The 18751-nt window shown below is 35.3% G+C and overlaps 1 protein-coding gene across 4 annotated transcripts in view; it reads right to left on the reverse strand.

Annotated features, from left to right (window-relative positions):
- The window catches only part of SOX6 (SRY-box 6), a 379857-nt gene that overhangs the window by 311429 nt on the left and 49677 nt on the right, over positions 1 to 18751 (reverse strand). For all 4 annotated transcript variants that reach the window (XM_027651062.1, XM_027651061.1, XM_027651063.1 and 1 more), the window contains exon 2: positions 7636 to 7706. The gene's annotated coding sequence lies outside the window, so the exon portion shown is untranslated. The remainder of the gene's footprint in view (positions 1 to 7635; positions 7707 to 18751) is intronic.

The raw sequence follows: 18751 nt of genomic DNA on the forward strand, positions 1-18751 counted from the left end.
TCTCTGAAAGTTACAGTTATGTCCACAAAAAATATCTTTAACAACAAGAGATTAAAAAGACAAGCAACTATCAGAAAAGTTATACACAGACATGGTGGTAGCAGTCACCTCCCAGCTCTGATTGTGTAGGAATGGGGCTGCAAAGGATCAGAAATGCAGTTTGTTTGTTCCTTTATAATATTTCAAGATCTGAAAATTTAAGAACATATTAGGTTCCCACACTAGATCAGAAAAATCTTGGAGTGGACAGCAACCAATATCTGGTATTTCAGAGGTGAGTGAATATACCTCAATTTGTACCAAAGGCTTTAATGAATGTAGTAAGGAAGTATATGGACTATTTGCTACGGTGGGATGCTACCTTGATATATAAACAATTAAAAAGGCCAATAACCAGCAACGACAAAAAGTTGCCCAAGCAAGATAGGACAAGATTTCTAATAACTGGTCTTTAGTGGATATGGGGCATGGAGAAGATTCAGTATGATTTTAGGGTAAATGGCTTTTCAAGAATTTACATTAAAATCTGTATCCTGATTTGGAGGAGGAAATGTTCCATAAAATTAAGACTTTCTAACCATCCTTTAAAAATACTGTGTAAAGAAGCAGCAAAGTGACATGAAAGCTTGTGTTGACAAATACAGAATATTGCATCTTAGAAAGAATAATTTCAGCTATTTAATTTCACTGCTGGATTTCACATAAATTATAATTTGGAAAAAAATGAAACTATGAAATACAGCATCAATAGTACAAACAAACCCTAAAGACATAAAAAGAAAGAACATGTCATATCCTTAAATAAATCAATAGTGCATGTTCTATTAAGGTAGACTGCTCAAGTCTAAAATACATCTCAGAAATACAGGAGAAATAAGAGTGAGTTCAACAGACACCACAGATTTTTTTAGTAAACCAAATAAATTCTGGAACATTTTTACTTGTCTCTGAAATGAAAAGGGTGCCTGATTTGATGCTCATAAAACTTTTGCTGAAATAGGATCAGGGAGTATTATCACACACTCCAAAGTTAACCACATCTCTGATCCCTTGTGTCTGCTGTAGGAACACCTCTCAAGATTTAGGTAGTTAGTTATGAGGTTTTGGGGAGTGAAATTTTTACTTCACTTTCACCGTGCTAAGCTTGGCTTCAGATTCCTGAGCTTTGCTCTGAGGACTTGAGCAGATCTAACTGTAGTTCAGTGTTGTATCAGTGACTAGGCAATTCTTTAGAAGTGTTATATATCCTACTACTCAATCATTTCAGTAGAAAAGATGTACTAAAGAAGTAGGAATTCCACATACACAGGCAGTTTTCTAGCTACTCATCCATCTTATCTTCACTCTGATGCCCTACAGTACTTTAGTTCTGCACAACCATGTGTCACAGCCCCTGAAAATAAGAACTTTGAATGAAGACTCACACTTTATAAGCTGTTTCATTGGGAAAGGCAGAAGTGAGAGGTGAAACTTCAAAAATTCATGTAATCTGTTTTGTTTTAGCATTGGAGAATTGGATTAATTACTCCCCGGGGCTTTTTGGATCCTGCAGGAAGCATCTTTGAGACCAAGTTTCAGAGCCAGGATTATACAGTAATCTCTAATAAACCCATAAAGATAATATGGTATTTACACAATTAGGTATAGCCTTTGAATATTTTATGTGTACAGTAATGAATCCATCACACACATGTATTAAGAACAGAAGCTTACTGTTCTTAACTTCAAATTGATTTTGTTCAACATCTTGTTAATGTAGATACCCGAAAATATCAATTCATCATCACTGTGCATGAACTTAAACTACTAAAAGTAAAAAATGAACATTTTCACATTATTTATATTTTAATTATTAATGAAATCACTGCCAAAAAGAAAAAAATAATTGATGGAAAATTAATTTTAAAAAAATATGCACTTATTTTTAAAACTGACCTCTATGCTTTATCTCATCTTTAATATCTTAAAGTAACGTTTTTAATAGAGGATTCACTTTGATCAGCGCTTTTTAATTAACTTTATAAATGTGAGCGTTTTACAACACGGTCTTTATCAATTTTTTTTATTTAGCTATTAACACTTATGTTTTACCTTCAACAGACTATTATCAGATTTCTATCAAGTCAGGCTTTGGTATATACCAAAGATCTTGATACATCTAGCAAGCAGTTAACCTCTTACCCTGCACTCTCTTGTAACTGTGATTATGATGAATGAGCGGTTAGTTCTAAGCAATTCTGTTTTATGTCAATAAATGAATCAAACAGTCATTGGTATATGTGCAATAGGAAGACAGAGAGAAAATGAAGCTGTCTGTGGACACTTTATAACCCTCATCCGTTTAAGTAATACAATTTGAAAAGTTAATGCTGACATCAACTGCTGGTATTGTTCATCCGTACTATAGGATAAGACATTCTTTGTGTTATTTACGTAAAATGAGAAATACTCTATATAATTTACTACTCACAGTGTGGCTTAAAGAAAATTCTCTTTACAGCCTTCCTAAGATACTGCATTGTAGTTATTAAATTACCTGAAGCTTTGGGTTTGTGATGAACAACCATTTCTTCTAAAAGTAGTTTGGCTCTGCAAATGCAAATCCCTTGCTGAAAAACTGTCCGGGTATGGACCTGTATGAATACTTTGCTTCCATGTTCTTAATTGGGCTTCTTAACACAAATATTTCCTATTCCTCTCTCCCAGGCATTGCTTGCAACTTCAACAGTATGTAAAATTGTTTGGATGAGGATTTCCATTTCATTGCTTAGTACTTTTGCAAAGAAGTTTTTAGACAGCAGATGGATCTAGTGCATTACACGGATCTCAGCCAGCACACATATGGAGCAGCAGTAAAGCAAGAAGGCCCTCACTCATACAGAGAGCATGAAAATTCTTTGAAAAAAAAGCATTTTAGCAGCAGCCTCACTAAATGTTTCAACTTCATCAAAAAGTTAGCGAAGATCACATCTGTGTCCCCTGTCTTTGTGTAATGAGTCAGAAGCTGGTTGGGTAGTGCTCTCGTCCATAGTGGTGTCCCCATTTCAGTAACAGATAAAGAGTATTACAGAGTGAAACCCTTGGGGTTTATATGAATGAAAACTGTTTATTTTGTCTATTTTCTCTTGTGCCATACATTTCATTCTTCATAGAGAATTGAAGGAGATTTCTGTGCTACATTAAATATCAAAATCCTAGAAATAGTTTAAGTGTACTATTTATCATTAGAAAAACTGTCTAAAATGAATACAATGCTTCTACAATACGAGCACTCTGTGTATGTATTAATTTATTTACTTACTACCAAGAAACAGCCTGTATGGTCAATAGAGAAGCAGCCAAAATAATGTCTGCTGCATGCAGAAGGTAAACGGGAACTCAGATAGGAACGTGTTTCTGTGCCAACATCTTGCAACAGCCATTCCCTCTATTAGAACTAGAAGTCCCTAGGTTACCTCCCACAACCACACAGCTTTAGATAAAATCACACAAGGGAGTCCATCAGACATCCTAGCTACGAGTACAGGATGGGGAGAGAGAACTTAAGGTACTGAAAAACAAATGGAACTTTTTACAGCTCCGATTAGAGTTCTGCCCTGTTCTTAGCAGATGAGTGGCCCAGGCACCTTTCTCTCTCCTTCAGTCGTTTTTTCCCACATGTTCCTCTCTTCACATACAACAATAAAGCTCTGAATAGATGTAACTATGCATCTATCAGGTCCACACTGGCAGATGTGCTTGGGCACCAGCTGAGTGCACAGAAATGGTTTCCCCCCTCCCATTTTGTTTCTACTCAACCTACTCTCTTCTAAGAGCATCTAAAGTATGTGTATGTAATAAAGTTTTCTCAGACAAGAAAACTCTTCAAGGCAGGTGCCCTCTTTTATATTTATTTATAACCACATATTATATACTGGATCTTTGTTTCTTATTAGAAAATTGGTGTGATATTGAAGAACAAGCATTGCATAACACAAGATAGTGTTACAGTAGAAATTGATTTTATATTCACCATTTATAAAATAAGCTGTGCTTTCTTTGATTTTATGACATAAATATTCACAAATAAATAATTTTCTCTTTTTAAATAAGCCAGTATAAATACAAACTACAAATCTATTTGATCAAATGCTCCATGGTATAAATTAAACAGTCCAAATTAAACAAAGTATAAAAACTGCCTTAAAAATAAGACTGGGGAAAAAGTAATAAATATTGGGTTTGAAGCAAAGCATACTCTTATTCATACGCTGATTGGAATAAGTATTTGAAAAAATGAAGTTTGCCCTACCCACAATGTCAGTTTTGTTGTGTTATAATGTGTGTGCATGTGTGTGTGTGCCCATTAAGTGTTTCTATTTTTGTTTTCAAACCTTCTTAGAAAAAAAAAATCCTGCTGTTTGTTTTTAAAGAAATTTTATTTTATTCCCAAATCCGGTTATATTATTTTCACCATATTTTCAATACAGGTTTTTCACTGTAGAGCCGGTCTCTCAAAACACTTAAGTTTCATGTGCTTTAATACCCTTCATTCCAGGGGGTTTTTTTCCTCCCTTTGTCACTGTTTTCACACTGTAGTCAAGTCACAATAAAATGTTTACACAGAAACTGAACTGCTAGTAAAAAGGTATATCTAATTGCTGATGTACAAGCAAAATTGGGTTTAAATGCTGTGTTATTAGAGGACATTTATTTTGCTCTGTCTGTATCTTTAAATAACCACTGCAGAACAAACCTACTTGAGAAGAACAATTAAATAAATTAAACCATGTTAAGATGACATTCTTGAAGGAAAAAAGGTAACCTTTAGTTAAGACAATTACTCTGTGGGTATAAAACAATAGCACAAATGTCACAATTTCCATGAAAGTTACTTTTGTATGAATCATCAATCCTGTTTTCTCCTGAACAAAACTAGCCAAATACGACCAAAAAAAATCCCAAAATTGTCTGAACTGGATGATCCAAGTAATTACATGTTACAACAGAACGCATTTATGACAAAACTTTCAAAAATTTGAGGAAAAAGTTATTATAGCCCCTGGTTGAAATAGCTATGGTATAGACCTATAGCATTATTCAGCTGACTTGCTGTATTACCATATAAAAAATATGCAGTTTCAAAGATCAGTCTTCCTAGAACTGATCTGCACTCCTTCCCTTTGGAGTATAGATCAAACAAACACACTATAAAAACATGCCCAAATATTATAGCATAACATGAAAAAGGTATACAATTCTCATTAGCATTTTTTAAATGCTGCTTAGAACTGAATCTTCTTAAAATTTTTTGTCTTCTACACCAAGCCCCAAAGTTTCCATCTTCTCCTTTGCTTAGGGTCTATTTGTTCAGCCTCAGGTCCTTATCCCGATTCCATCAGCTTCCATGGTCACCTCACAGGCATAAGTATTTGTAGAAATCAAGACTTTAAATTGAAAGATACCTGAGGTCACAACCTGTCTTATTAGTCTATTGTATTAGTCTAATTTATGGCACTCTACATATTCCTGTTAACTCAACTGTAAGAGTCTGTATCTGTCTAACTCATGTATCTACCTACAGAATATCCTTTTAGCTTGGAGAGGTAAAACAGAGATGATTTAAGAAGATCTAAACCTGTATTACCATAGAAGGCATACTTCAATCTTGTTTTCAGTATGTGAGGAAACAGAGGGCTGAATCCATCAGTTGCACATCCTATATTTTATTTTCAGTTTATGTGAACTCGAGGTTTGCATATGTTTCTACATACACAGTGCTAAACACTAAAATAAGTCCTCTAAGCAGAGAAGAACAGTCAGCACAGTGTTAGCTTCTCCAGATATTCATGTCAATGTAATTGAAGTCTGAGTTGCAGAAGACAAGCTATCACAGCTGAGACTGAGGTTTATTTTGTACAATCATTTCATACAGCCATTTACTCAGCTGCTGAACCATGTTCCAGCTTTCATGGCCACAACATTCTTAGGAGTCTCAGTGTACTAACAACTTTTCTGCAAAAGCCAGCATGCAGTTTTGTGATAATAACAGTCCATACATCTCATGAAAGTTTAAGTACTTACTTGATTGAACTAAACACAAACATTGTTTTCAAAGTGCTTTCTTATGTCACTTTTGTTTACCACAGCTTTGTGCTGATGTCAGCCAAGGAGAGCACGACTCAGACCAACAGTCCACAATATAATTACTAAAGCCCTTTTTATGTTCATAATACTACATGAACATGAACTAAACATTACTTACAACTTCTCACCCAATTAGCCTGGTACGCAAAAAGTTCAACATGAAACTACCATTGAATTTATTCCATTGCTTTGCTTGGAAAGTGTACTGCATATTGAGGTATAAAGAGGTACTGTTTGTATAGACTGATATATTACTATTTCCATTTACAGAAGAGAAAAATGAAGCAAAGAAACAGATTGCTTGAAAAAAAAATGCAGTAGCAAAACCAGAAGGACTTACAACTGCCATCTCAGAACTATTTTTCAATGGTAATACTTGTTTTTAAATTGTTTCTTTTATTCGATAATATTTTCTTTTATTTGATAATATTTTCTTTATATATGACTGACAATGCTCATTAAAAAAATGCTGACCTGTAAATGAAGTAAAGTGCAAATATAATAGCAAAACCATATGTGAAAATGAACACTTGTAAAGAGGATGGGTTAGTACAAATTGAACACATTTCCATATTGAGAGGAGACAAGCCATATTTTTTCTCTCATGAATGTAGTTTTGTGAATATCTTTTTCCACAAATGATTGAATAAATATTTATTCATAAACTATATTTGTGACTTAAGAGAACAAGCTGCATAGATTGGTTTCATTTATACTACATCATACAAGAGGTATTGCAGTAATTTATATCATGCCAAGTCTAAGTCCCATTAGATTTTCCTTATTATACTTGACTAAGGCTGAGGACTATCCAAAACAGCAATTCTGAAAGCTCTCTATTTGTTGCCTAAATAACTATCTTCCTCCCAGATCCTCTCCTCTAGCTTTCCCTATCTCAAAGCATTTAGGTGTAGTCCCATTTGCTGTATTTGAACCTGGGCATACTCTGAAACCTGTTCTTGAGCTACGGCCTAAATGACCACAGTCTCAGCTGTTTTTCTGCAACCAAAAAAGTCAGCTTTCACCAAGGCATATAAAAACATATTCCTAGTTCTGGAGATACTGGTCATACTAGTTCTTCCTCAATAAACCCATGCAGCCTGTCCTCTAAAAGTCCTGTCAGTCTTGAATCACAGCCCCAGTTCTTTTCTAGAAATGATTTTCATTACAGCAGCATCATGCACTGGTGTCATTAGCAAGTGCCACAACTGATGTGTAACTGTAAGAAACACTGTTCTCTCATTATTTTTATTACAATGAAAACCAAAGTAAAGCTTGAAATAATGGGAATAGTCACAGTTAATTCAGCATTTGTAGCCCTTCTGAATAAGTGAAGCGTAAGTTGGAAGCAAAAAACCTACCTAAGTTTATAAGTAGCTAGGTAAAATTCTTACTAAAAGAACACATTAAAACTGTGAGATGACAGTGACATTTTAAAATAGCTTCCATTCCCCATGTCAAAAGATTATTAGAAAGACACACATAACAGGGAAATTAATAAATACTTACAAATACACAAGAAAATCAGCCCCAGCTCCCAGAAATCACTGGTAAGTTGCTTTTGAATTCATGAAACTGATCTGAAAATATAAAAGGGAAAAAAAGGTTGAAACAAAAGAGAGCCCTGAACTGATGTTACTTTTTTGTTATTATAAAATAGTTATGATTTTTCACCATGGACAGAATAAAACAGAACACAAGACTGTTGTCACGCTTTCAGCCAAGTAATTTACACAGAATTTGTTTCCAGGAAGCCAATACCAAAAGAAACAATTATTTCATTGTTCTGCATCTCACACCATAGCAACCCAGTCCATTACAGCTTCTAAGAACTGTCATAAATGCAAGCATGGTTATCTTTTAATAAGGAAAATAGCTGTGGGGGAGGTTTTTTTGTTTATTGGGGGCTTTGCTTGGTGTTTTTTGTTGGTTTTTTTTTGTTCTCAAGTGTTACAGAACATTTATTACTTTTTTTTTGTAAATATTTTATTAACAGCATTTTGCAGCGTGCCTGGTGCAAAATTATTGTTTAGGCACATTTAACTGGAACCCATCTAAGGCAAAATTTATACAAAAAGAAAGACTAACAATTTTGTTCTCCTATGGTCTAGATCCTGGTTAGAAGCTTAGCATAAGTACAATGCAGTCACTATAAGGCATGATTAAATCCAACATTCTTTTTCCTGCATACCCCTCAGTTCTAGTTGGAAAGGTAACAGATGCAACTCAAACCCACAGAGCTTGCCTTATAAAATTCTTTAACTAGCACAATGACTCACTTTATGCCTCTAAATATCCATGGTTTCCTCTCTCCAGAACCCCCATGCATTAGAAGGTAGTTCAGTAGTTTATTTTTATTGTTTGGTCTACATACAGCACATTTTTAGTTCTTGGGAAAACAAAGAAACTTTGTTGCACAGCCCTTGTTTTCTTTCCAAAATGTGAGGATGGATATGGGTAACATTAAACTGAAAATAGTAATGGAGCCTGGGCAACTAGTTTAGGTCAAAACCTTTTTGTTCTCTGGGAGCTATCTGATTAATTTGCAGTTCATAAAACAGTGGGTGTAAGCTCAGTTTAAAAACATGTAACTATATTTAAGATGAAATCATCATTTTTGTTAGCCCCCAGTAATCTTTAAGAAACACCTTCCCACAACATTTCTGTATCCTAAAGTGCACCAGCCAGTACTGCACAGTGCCTAGAGACAAGGAGAGAATACCAAACTTATCTTGATGCAGAATATCCTCCTTATTTCATACACCCACCCTGAAGTGCATATTATTCATTCCAGCCAAGCCCTCCCCCATCCTGAAAGTACACATTTAATTGTGTCTTCTCTCCTGTAATACCAACAGAGATCAACAAATCTCATTTGCTATATCAATGCAGTGTTATTATATATTTTAAAAGCAAGTCTGAATCTCATTATCAACTGATTTATGCCATTAATGTGCTTTGGAGCCACCAATTAAACAAGGACAGTGGTTCATAAGGTCACAGTTTAATTAATCTGAAAGAGTATAAATACACTTTAATGCACATCACCTCACGTAGAGAATTTAGGAACAAAGCACCAAACCTTTATTCTGGGCAAGCAATTAGGGGGAAAGGCTAAACACACAAAATTTTAAACTTAGCTTTAGCACTCCAGTAACCTATCAGGAAAAAAGTTCAGTTTGGTAAAAAATCCTACAGAATAATATGTATGTGAAGCTTTGATTCTCACAGTGACAGTGCAAGTGAGAGAGAAGGCAGAACAGGGCTAACCATACCCAGCGATCCTGAGTGAATGAAGGCTTGTTGCTCAGATAACACCTCAGAACTGTGAATCAACTGCAGTTTTCCTTCAACCACTTTCCCTTAGTAAATTTAATAAAATAGTGCAATCAAGTAAGTGTTCAGTAATAGCCAATAGTCTACCAACACAACCAGAGTACAAGTAAAATGCTGAAAAACAGTCTAATCAGCCAGAAATAGTTATTCACAGTGAAAATTCAAGTATGATGTACCTGGGGTTTATATGGAAGAAAATGATACCTATTTCTTACTGTCTTGACTCGTTTTTACCTTGTACAGTTACCTGTTCAGAAGATAGACAATATAACTAACACACAAACACACAAAAATAAATCATGTGATTTAATCAGATGAAGTAGTTGCTAACTCTTTTTCCTCTTTTACACCTGTAGTCCTATATTCTATAGCCTCCATCACTTTTTTTTTTAATTCTCCAAGAGATTTTTCTAGAACTAAAAAAAAAAAATCCTATTTTCTTATCTATGTAGAAAACTTTCTGTCCATCAAATATTAACATCAAAATTTTATTATAAAATTTCTACCTGGTGTATCCTATAAATGGGTATAATTCAATATAGATTTAGTACCTAAATAAAATAGACCAAGGACTAACATTGTACAGATCAATAGTTGCTCCATGTAGACTTTTATACCTCTTTTATCAAGAAAAGACTTTTGTCATGGTTTAAAAGTGTCTATGAGGGCAGCTCCCATTGATTTTGGGAAGTAAAACCTAACCCTTATTCTATTAGCTTAAACTATTTATGTTTTCACTTTAGTTGTCTTGAGTTGAACTCCAGGTGACTACACAGGTGAATAATCATTGCATAAACATATGCAAGAACAAAGTTGTCTTTAAAGTATTCCAATGATTTAATTGGTACAAGTCCCACCGGAAACTTCACTCAGATATTTTGCAGTTGAGATGTTCTCAAAACATTCTGAATAACTGCAATTTCTGCATGTTTGGAAAGTTGCTGCCATCCTTATCAAAGACTTGCTATGAAAAGGGAAAAATAAAGCTGTAAGAGCAACTTATGCTTTGATTTCAGGTACCTTTGCTAAAAGATATTTCATACTTACATCTATGTATATTATGAAGGAACCAAAAAAGAAAAAAAGGTTATGTTTTATTTTTCCTGTTCTGTAGCTGACTTTTTGTTTCATTCTGTGAAAATGCCAACATATTTAATGGCAGACAAAAACCAATGTACCAATGCACCAAAACCAGTGTACCAATGACTCCAGTGCTCTAATACTAAATAACATTTCAACCTACAAGCTAAAGCATGGCTGCAAGGAGGGGAACTGAGTCAAAAACAGAGGCAATATAGGATGGACCTCATCAATCCTTGCAAAGTACAATGAAATATCCAAACAACAAAAACTGTCAACACCATGGAAGCAAGAAAACATTAAGATAGGGATATAAAGAAGGACCTAAGGGTTCAGGCAGCCCACTTTCAATGAAAACAGCAAAGGTTCATTATCACCTTGTTTGCCTAAAAAAATTCCATTTTAGAAAACCATAAAAAGATTACATTTTAAATGAAAAGGTTTGCTCAAAAGCAGTCATCATAGCAGTTTTCATAGGTTTGACTGCTTGTTTGTTTGGGGTTGGTTTGTTTCCGAACAGAAAAAGGTGTCCTAACATCAGCTAATATGAAATAAGACCAAGGGCATTTCTGCAGATACATGGAAGTCACAGGCCTGATTTAACAGAGAAGTTAATAAAGGTAAACATTTCTCGTTGACCTGCCTAAGAATAATGTACAATCATCCAACAATTTAACAGATTCTTTCAAAATAACTCAATTTTCAAAAAGCTAAGCTTTTGCTTGTCTTGCAAGCCCATATTGACACCAAGGGAACACTGGACATAAAACAAATTATGGACATCACTAAAGGACAGTAGGATCTCGTTTACCCTATGTGTTATGAACCAAAGAAAATTCCATAAATAGCCAAATGTCAGTTATCAAATTGCCCTCTTTTCACCCAGTCAGCTCTTAATAATTCCAATAGGTCTTAGTTTTCAGAACAAAAAATTTCACCACTTTTGGAAAGCAGAAAAAAATTTACTCGTTTTAAAAAATCTTTAATTAAAATATTCTGATTCTTCTAAGACAGAGCCTTTACAGGTAGTCTGTATTTTCTCTGCACAGTCACCAGTGAGCATGAAGGAAGCCCGCAAGTAAAAAATGGAAGTAGTTATTTAGTAAAAAGCATGGCATCATGTTATATCATTTGAGAATGTGGCCTATCATTGTGGGCTGCTGGAACTAAAATATGTATCATACAAAAACTGTTAAAAAGCTATTTTCAGAATTATAGCATGATGTGAAATAAGAAAAAGGAATAATACAGAAATGAAGCTATATATTTAGGGCCTGAATCATATAGCAATTTCATACCCTGAAATGTGCCAAATTTCACAATTGAAGCAATATTAATGACCTGTAAGCCCCTAGCCACAGACATAAAAGTTAAGGAGGCATCAGTCTGATTACGACGAGAACCTTTGAACTGGATTTCTAAATATCTTGCTTAATTCAGGTAAAGGATATAGTTTCAAGACGGTTCAATGAAAAATGTTTTACTTACACCTGGAAAACTCTTCATACATGATCATTTTGAAACAGGAAAGCAAACACAGTAATTAACTGCTATAGATGAGACTTCCTACAAAACAGATGAGGAAATTCCTGGTATCTTCCCTTTCTGTCACTTCTGTTCAATGGCCCAAGGATTGTATTTTACTGACTTTACTGGCTTGTTTCTTAAAATCTTTACTCTCTTTGATTCTGTGCATTAACAAAACCCAACAAAAACAACCAACAAACAACCAAAAACCAACCAAACCAAAACAACCACCATGTTGTTTCTCTTCTGCTTTTCATTTTTAAAATGAAATTGAATTGCAGAATAGTCTTTCTGCAATGATCTTCATTTGGATTTTTGTACTCACTTACAGAGATTGCAGTTGAATGATCTACCAAAGGAGGAATCAGAGCAAACCACCTGTTACATGAGTGGTCATTTTAAAACATGTTTGCATCACAGTGAGGTAAGAACGACACCACAGTGCATACAGTGTAAAAATTGGTCTCCAAAGCTCTCAGTCAGTTCCTTTGTTATGGATTTTCTGCTCAACTTTCAGTAAAAGTTCCTTTGTGCTTCTTAGTGCTTTATTCCCAAAAAGGAGCTACTATTTCTTTCTTCTGTAGCAGTGATGCTTTACAATTCCACACCCCAGAAGATGTGATGTCGTTATTACAGAAACGAGGCTCAAAAAAATACCTAAAATAGGATACATCTCCACAGAGTTTTGCAGGGAGATATGAGCTCACTCTGCCCACACTCGGAGATGACTGGCCACAAACCCACTCTAATCCAGTTTAGCTATGGTTAGCACTTACGTAAACTACATGACTTCCAGTTTAGAGCAACCTCACATCTGCCTACAAAAAGCATGTTGACATACACAAACAATGATGATGTTTCTGTAAACTACCTCTTAAAAAAAGGAACCCTATAAGCATCACCACTTTTGCCAAACTCCGCAGACAGTGGTTCCCTGTCTTTCCCAAATGGGTATCACCCGGTAGTGGCACGCTACCTGGCAGTGTTACGTTATATAACCGACTATAAGAGCTCCTTATGATCTCTTCTGTAACAAATAATTGCATGATGTCTTCAACAGGCAACTTGTGAAGGTTTCTCTGCTGTCTGCCTGCAGATCTATAAAGCATCCAATCATTACAGGACGTGAGCACAGAATACAAAATGGATGTAGTATCACTTCATAGCATAGCAGCAGCTCGAGACTAAAAAGGATTTTGATGAAAAAAAAATACTGCTTATGTCCAACCACTAATTTAAATGTATTATTACACCTGCCACTAAAATTACACTTGAAAACACCAAAAACATCTAATTCACTGTGCAGATGAAAGAAATACCTAAATATGTATTTATTCTTTCATGTAAAAGGCAGAGTGTTAGCATTCCAGATCTGATAAGCTCTGTATGCATACTTTCAAGCAGATAAGAACCACAAGACATACACCACGCTGCTTGGAAGGCTGAAGGGAGAGGAGGGACTCCAGTTATAACTCATCGGTTGGAGACAGCAAAAGCCTCCTCACTTGCCCGGGATAAGGTGGTAAACGCTGTTGGCTCCCTGCTCCCACATCAAGGGATTCAAATTTCCCAGGGGTTCCTGCGCCAGCCCACTGCCACTCACATGGTGTGCTATGACAGAAAAAACCCTTCTGAACTTATTTTGAGCCAAACACCGCTTTAACAGCCACAGGCTGGGTCATCCCTAATCGATATGATTGAGTTAAAGAAAACAGAGAAAGCTTTCAAAGGGGGCACCTTTCTGTAGCATTTATATATACAGATCCATGCACTGAAGGCACTACAAGAAAAATTAAGCCCAGAAGGAAAAGTTACAGCATTACAAGCGCCAAGAAGCATGACTGGTGTTCCAAACACCAAAAAGATGTATCGGGCACAGAGAGAGTTTTACAGCTGCACTTTGGAAGGTACACTCTACACCTGGAACAGCAGAAGTGGGTGGCTTGGAAGTGACACCCAGGGTCACCCTTCAGAGACTCATTTTTGTCACACAGCCATGGAAATCAGCCACACAAAGACCGATATGACATGCATTGGCATTGACATGCATTATCACATTTAATCTTTTTTTTTCTTCTCTCTCTCTGTGCCTCAACTGTACTCTGAACCATTTGTAATGATAGCTTTTCAATCTCTTTTTATGACTGCAAAGGGACTAGCAGCTGTAACAGGGTCCCCCAGCAGGACTGTAATACAGTCTCACAAGGATTCTCTGGATACAACTTTAACACAAAATAATAACAATATTTTTGTTCATTATATAATATTATCTTTATGCAACAATACACATACCAGGAGCTGTTAGTCTACCACTTTGATTTTTTTTTTTCTTGACAAATTGTACTAAAATTAACAATACTGTCAGTAGTTTTTGGCTCCCTTTATAATTTGAATATATAATATGTCAGGTTCCCTGTTCTTTCATGTTCAGACTGATGTTTAAAGGAATTTTCCTGAAGAATTGTCTTACTGTGTTTAAAAGAGGGTATGTTCTTTCAGCTCAGTCATATGATGGAAAAGAACAGTAAAAAAAGTATAAAATTTTATTCAAACTGTAATTTACCATGCAGTTAAGTCTCTTTAATGAGCTTCATGAGCTCTGGATTGGACTAAAACGAAATTCAGTTACACAACAGAATGGAATTGCATTAATTTGTGATTCAAATCAACTGTCTATATTTACAGGTACATATTCATTTTATCCTCAGGTTTTTATATCTAATACCTATATATATTTTTATATTTTATCTACAATGGCTGACCTCTTCTTGGAAGAAAGCTCTTTTTGGAAAGAGAAACAAAAACAAATTCCAAGACTGTATTTTCCTTGCTAGACAAAGCATCAAGAGTTATGTAAAGTTGAGAAGACTTAAATAACACAGGAGGTTTTGAGTCACTGTACATCACTACTCAAAGTCTGAAGCTGTTGCACACAGGCCACGGAAAGGGTTTAGGATGCATCTTCATCAAGTTCTTTCATTGCACTTTGACTTGAACACCTACTAAATTGTACTTGTGCTACATTCACCAGATGCAAACTCCTTGATACGATTTTTTTATAGTGTAACACCTACATATGCACAGGCTTGCACTTGGAATAGTAACAGGAAACTAAAGCCTATGAGCAAAGATATATATATGGGGGGGCAGGGGGAAGTGTTACTTCTGAAAGCCCAGTTTTACCATTTTACCATTATTTCCAAGAGTTACAAATGGTAAGATAGCTGAAATGTCTAGCTGATATTTTAGAGATAGCAAAAATAATACTAGTGCATGGGAACACATCACCATATTTACATTCCCAACATAATTATACCATATAGCACCTGGATTTGAAAGTTCCCTGACAATTGGAGATTCAACCTGTCAAAACTGTGGTGCACTTAAACAACAAAAAAATAATAGAGATTGGTTGTTTCAATTAAATTTAAAAAAAAAAAAGGAAAATGAGAAAGAAAAGGGAAAAGGGGAGGGGGCAGAAAAAGGGGAAAAAAAAAAAAGAAAAAGGAAAAAGGAAGAGAAAAAGAAAAATTACATTCAGATTTAATGAAAGCAGGTTTGTGAGCCAAATAGTCAGGAGTTAAGTCAGCTGCATACAAACTCACATTTTTTTTCTGACACACCTATTTTGTAATATTACAATATAATACAAGTGTGCCATTTGTTCCCACTGAAGTTAGTGTTAATCCAGACAAAATATTGAGGTTCTGTATTGGAGAGTTCCATATAACTGAAGCTCAGATTTTCAAAGCTAGTTAAGTAGGACATAAAAATCAATTAGAAGGCCTTAAGAATGTTTGCCTTCAGGTCTACTTCCCTGGATTCCCTGAGGGACAAAACCTCCTTACTACATAACTTGGAGTTTTCTTTCCCTGAAACCCTGAAATATAATAATTATAGCTCAAGTCCTTTTTTTCAGTTAGTCATATACTAACTTCGCCTCTCAACTCCCGTTTTTGAAATCCATTTATCCTGACTCTAAGACAAGGGGGAAAGAGGTCCAGGTGCTCTCATTTGCATTCCACTTTAGAAAAACCATAAGTAAATAAAACTTCTTTCTTCAAGGATTTGTTCAGTCAATTAGGATCCCATCTTACATATGTATCCTCTGTGAGAAAACAGTTCCCAATATGTGGTACAGAGTGCCACCAGCAAGGATATTGCCTTGCATTCTTCCCAAAGGACCATTTTATGTGTGATTATCAGTCCTGAAGATAACTAACTCTTACTTGCTGGACAAATAAATCACACCAAAAACCACATTAACTCACTAAACCCTCAAAATAAAAACCTTTTGGCCTCCTTTCAGTCTCTCCTAAAGCATGACAACTTCATTAGTTAAAAAAGCAAGAAAAAAATTGCGTTTAATTAATGAAAGAGTACACCTTGAAACAGAAATTTGCCTTCAATGGTAAAGCTACCAATTTGGTAAGATTTCAATCTTGAGAGACTTACCCAGGGGTAGCCTTAGTTTCTTCTGATTTTTCACCGATTACATCTCTGTCAAAATTTGATTTTAGATTTTGAACAATACTTGTTGCCTATCATCTAGAGGTGCTGATTTCCTGATTTTTTCTGCAACATTCACCTCTGTGAGATATTTTGAAATGAGAACTATATTCACCACAGATAGAAATCCTTGCAGGCAATACTGCCCATCGAATAAATGATAAGACGACCCCTACTCCAATTTTTATTGAGCCCAGTCCTGGGTACTAAAGTCAGACAGGTTAAAATGCTAAAGCACTACTTTCTATTTGTCCATAAAGACCAGTTTTAAGTTCATAGCCTGGCTTTTGTCCTCTGCATAGGAATCACATATTATCAAACTCAAAGTCAGAGTTATCCTGCACTTTAGGACAGACTGTCCCAAGCTACAAATTTAAAGGCAATGTTGGGGCAAGGGTTCAGTTTTTCACGTGCTGAAAATGATTCTCAGCCCCTTTAGACAGTCATATAAAACCATATCTCCAGGCATTTACTAGCATTGCTCAACATCTATGAGCTCCAGGCTATCTGCACCTGCCCTCAGCAAGATACTGAAATGGCAGCAAGGAAAAGCTGATGGCTCGAGGGGTGGTTACTAGGTCCTTTGCATAGGATATTTCAAAAATGTAAATAGAATACTGATCTTAATTTACAAAAACAAAAAAAAGAAACTAAAAAAAAATTAACACACTCAAAAAGTTGGCATTAATCTGGATAGCAGACTTTAAAGTTTCACCAAATTAACTCATCTTCCTGACATGTCTCATTACAAGATCTTATCACTGGTTTAACTAAACAAAATGAAGGAGAAAAGAAAATATACAGAGAATAACTTAAATGTCTTTAAAAAGAAAGTTCTTTGGGAAGTGCTTCAAATGTGTTTCTGTCTTGTGCTAAATGAAGCAGTTATTGCTGTGGAATTTTAGGGTGGTGTTTTATCCCGTTTTCTTTTTAACAAACACCAGAGCGAATATTACGTCAATATCCATCTGAAATCATTAGAGTACAAGTTATAACTACTCCCTGACAACTATAAAGTATGTAGGTTGATTTCTTTTTTATTATTTATTTTTTATTGTAACATTTTCCAATTCTTCTATTTTACTGTAAGTCGATATACTTTGCTTCTTTGAGTTAGAAATGTCTCATTTTCCAGGTGACCCTGCCCTCTTTTTCTGCATATGAACCCTTTGGAATGCAGTGAAAAGTTAGCTACTTATGTATAAGTAAACTTATAAGAAAACTTTCTGAGGAAATCAATAAAAGAGAAAATGTTAAAAATCTTAGCCAGTGCTACTCTCAAGAACCAAGATCATGTCCGCAGAAGGTATCTCTGACTTTTAATTCTAATATTTCTCTTTCTTCATTTAAGAAACCGTAAAATGGTATTTATAGTTCCACTGATCACCTTTATACTTTCAGTTATTTTATTGCTAACTGCTCCTTGCTTCCAAATAATTTAATCCACTTTCTTTCCAACTAAGGGGTTTAGAGTGGTACTGCAGCTCATGGCTGTGTTGAAGATCCCATTGTTCTCAGCGCTGCATAAATTGCCACAGAGAGACTTAAAAGTGTACAGTTTTGAAAATATCAGCAGACAGACTACTCATTCTGAATAAATCTGGTCTCTCAAAGAAATGTATCAAGCCCCAGGGATTTCCCTGAATTCACAGGAAGGCGTGGCTATTTTGGGGACACAGGGTTAAAACCCCGTAGTACTTATTTCATCACAGAACAACGAAGATTTCAATGGATCTAGGATTTTGCTCTTTATTTTGTCACCCTGTTGAGATAATGAGCCTCTCAGAAATTTTCGGAACTTGGCTCAATTGTCAATACCTGGTAATTCACTGCAAAGTCAGACACTACTATTATTAATCACCACAAGAATATATTGTGCATCCATGTAACAGTTTCAGATGAAATTTTTAAAGTATCTTACAAGGAAATAAATATTTTAAAATACTAGAATTGGATGACATTTTCCTCTGTACAGAGCGCCAAATAAAGTTTGTGGAACTTTCAAGACATGATTTGAGGATCTAGGAACATATATTTCTAATACTGACATCCTATACTGGGCTCATTTGTGCAATTAAGCAACACCTTAATAGCAAGTCCTCTCCTTGAGAATCAGGGAATAAGATTCTACTCAACAAGATCAGAGACAGCAGAATCCCAGACTAAGCCATAT

The sequence above is a fragment of the Corapipo altera genome, unplaced genomic scaffold (assembly GCF_003945725.1).
Source record: "Corapipo altera isolate COAL_440 unplaced genomic scaffold, ASM394572v1 78, whole genome shotgun sequence".
Taxonomy (NCBI): domain Eukaryota; kingdom Metazoa; phylum Chordata; class Aves; order Passeriformes; family Pipridae; genus Corapipo; species Corapipo altera.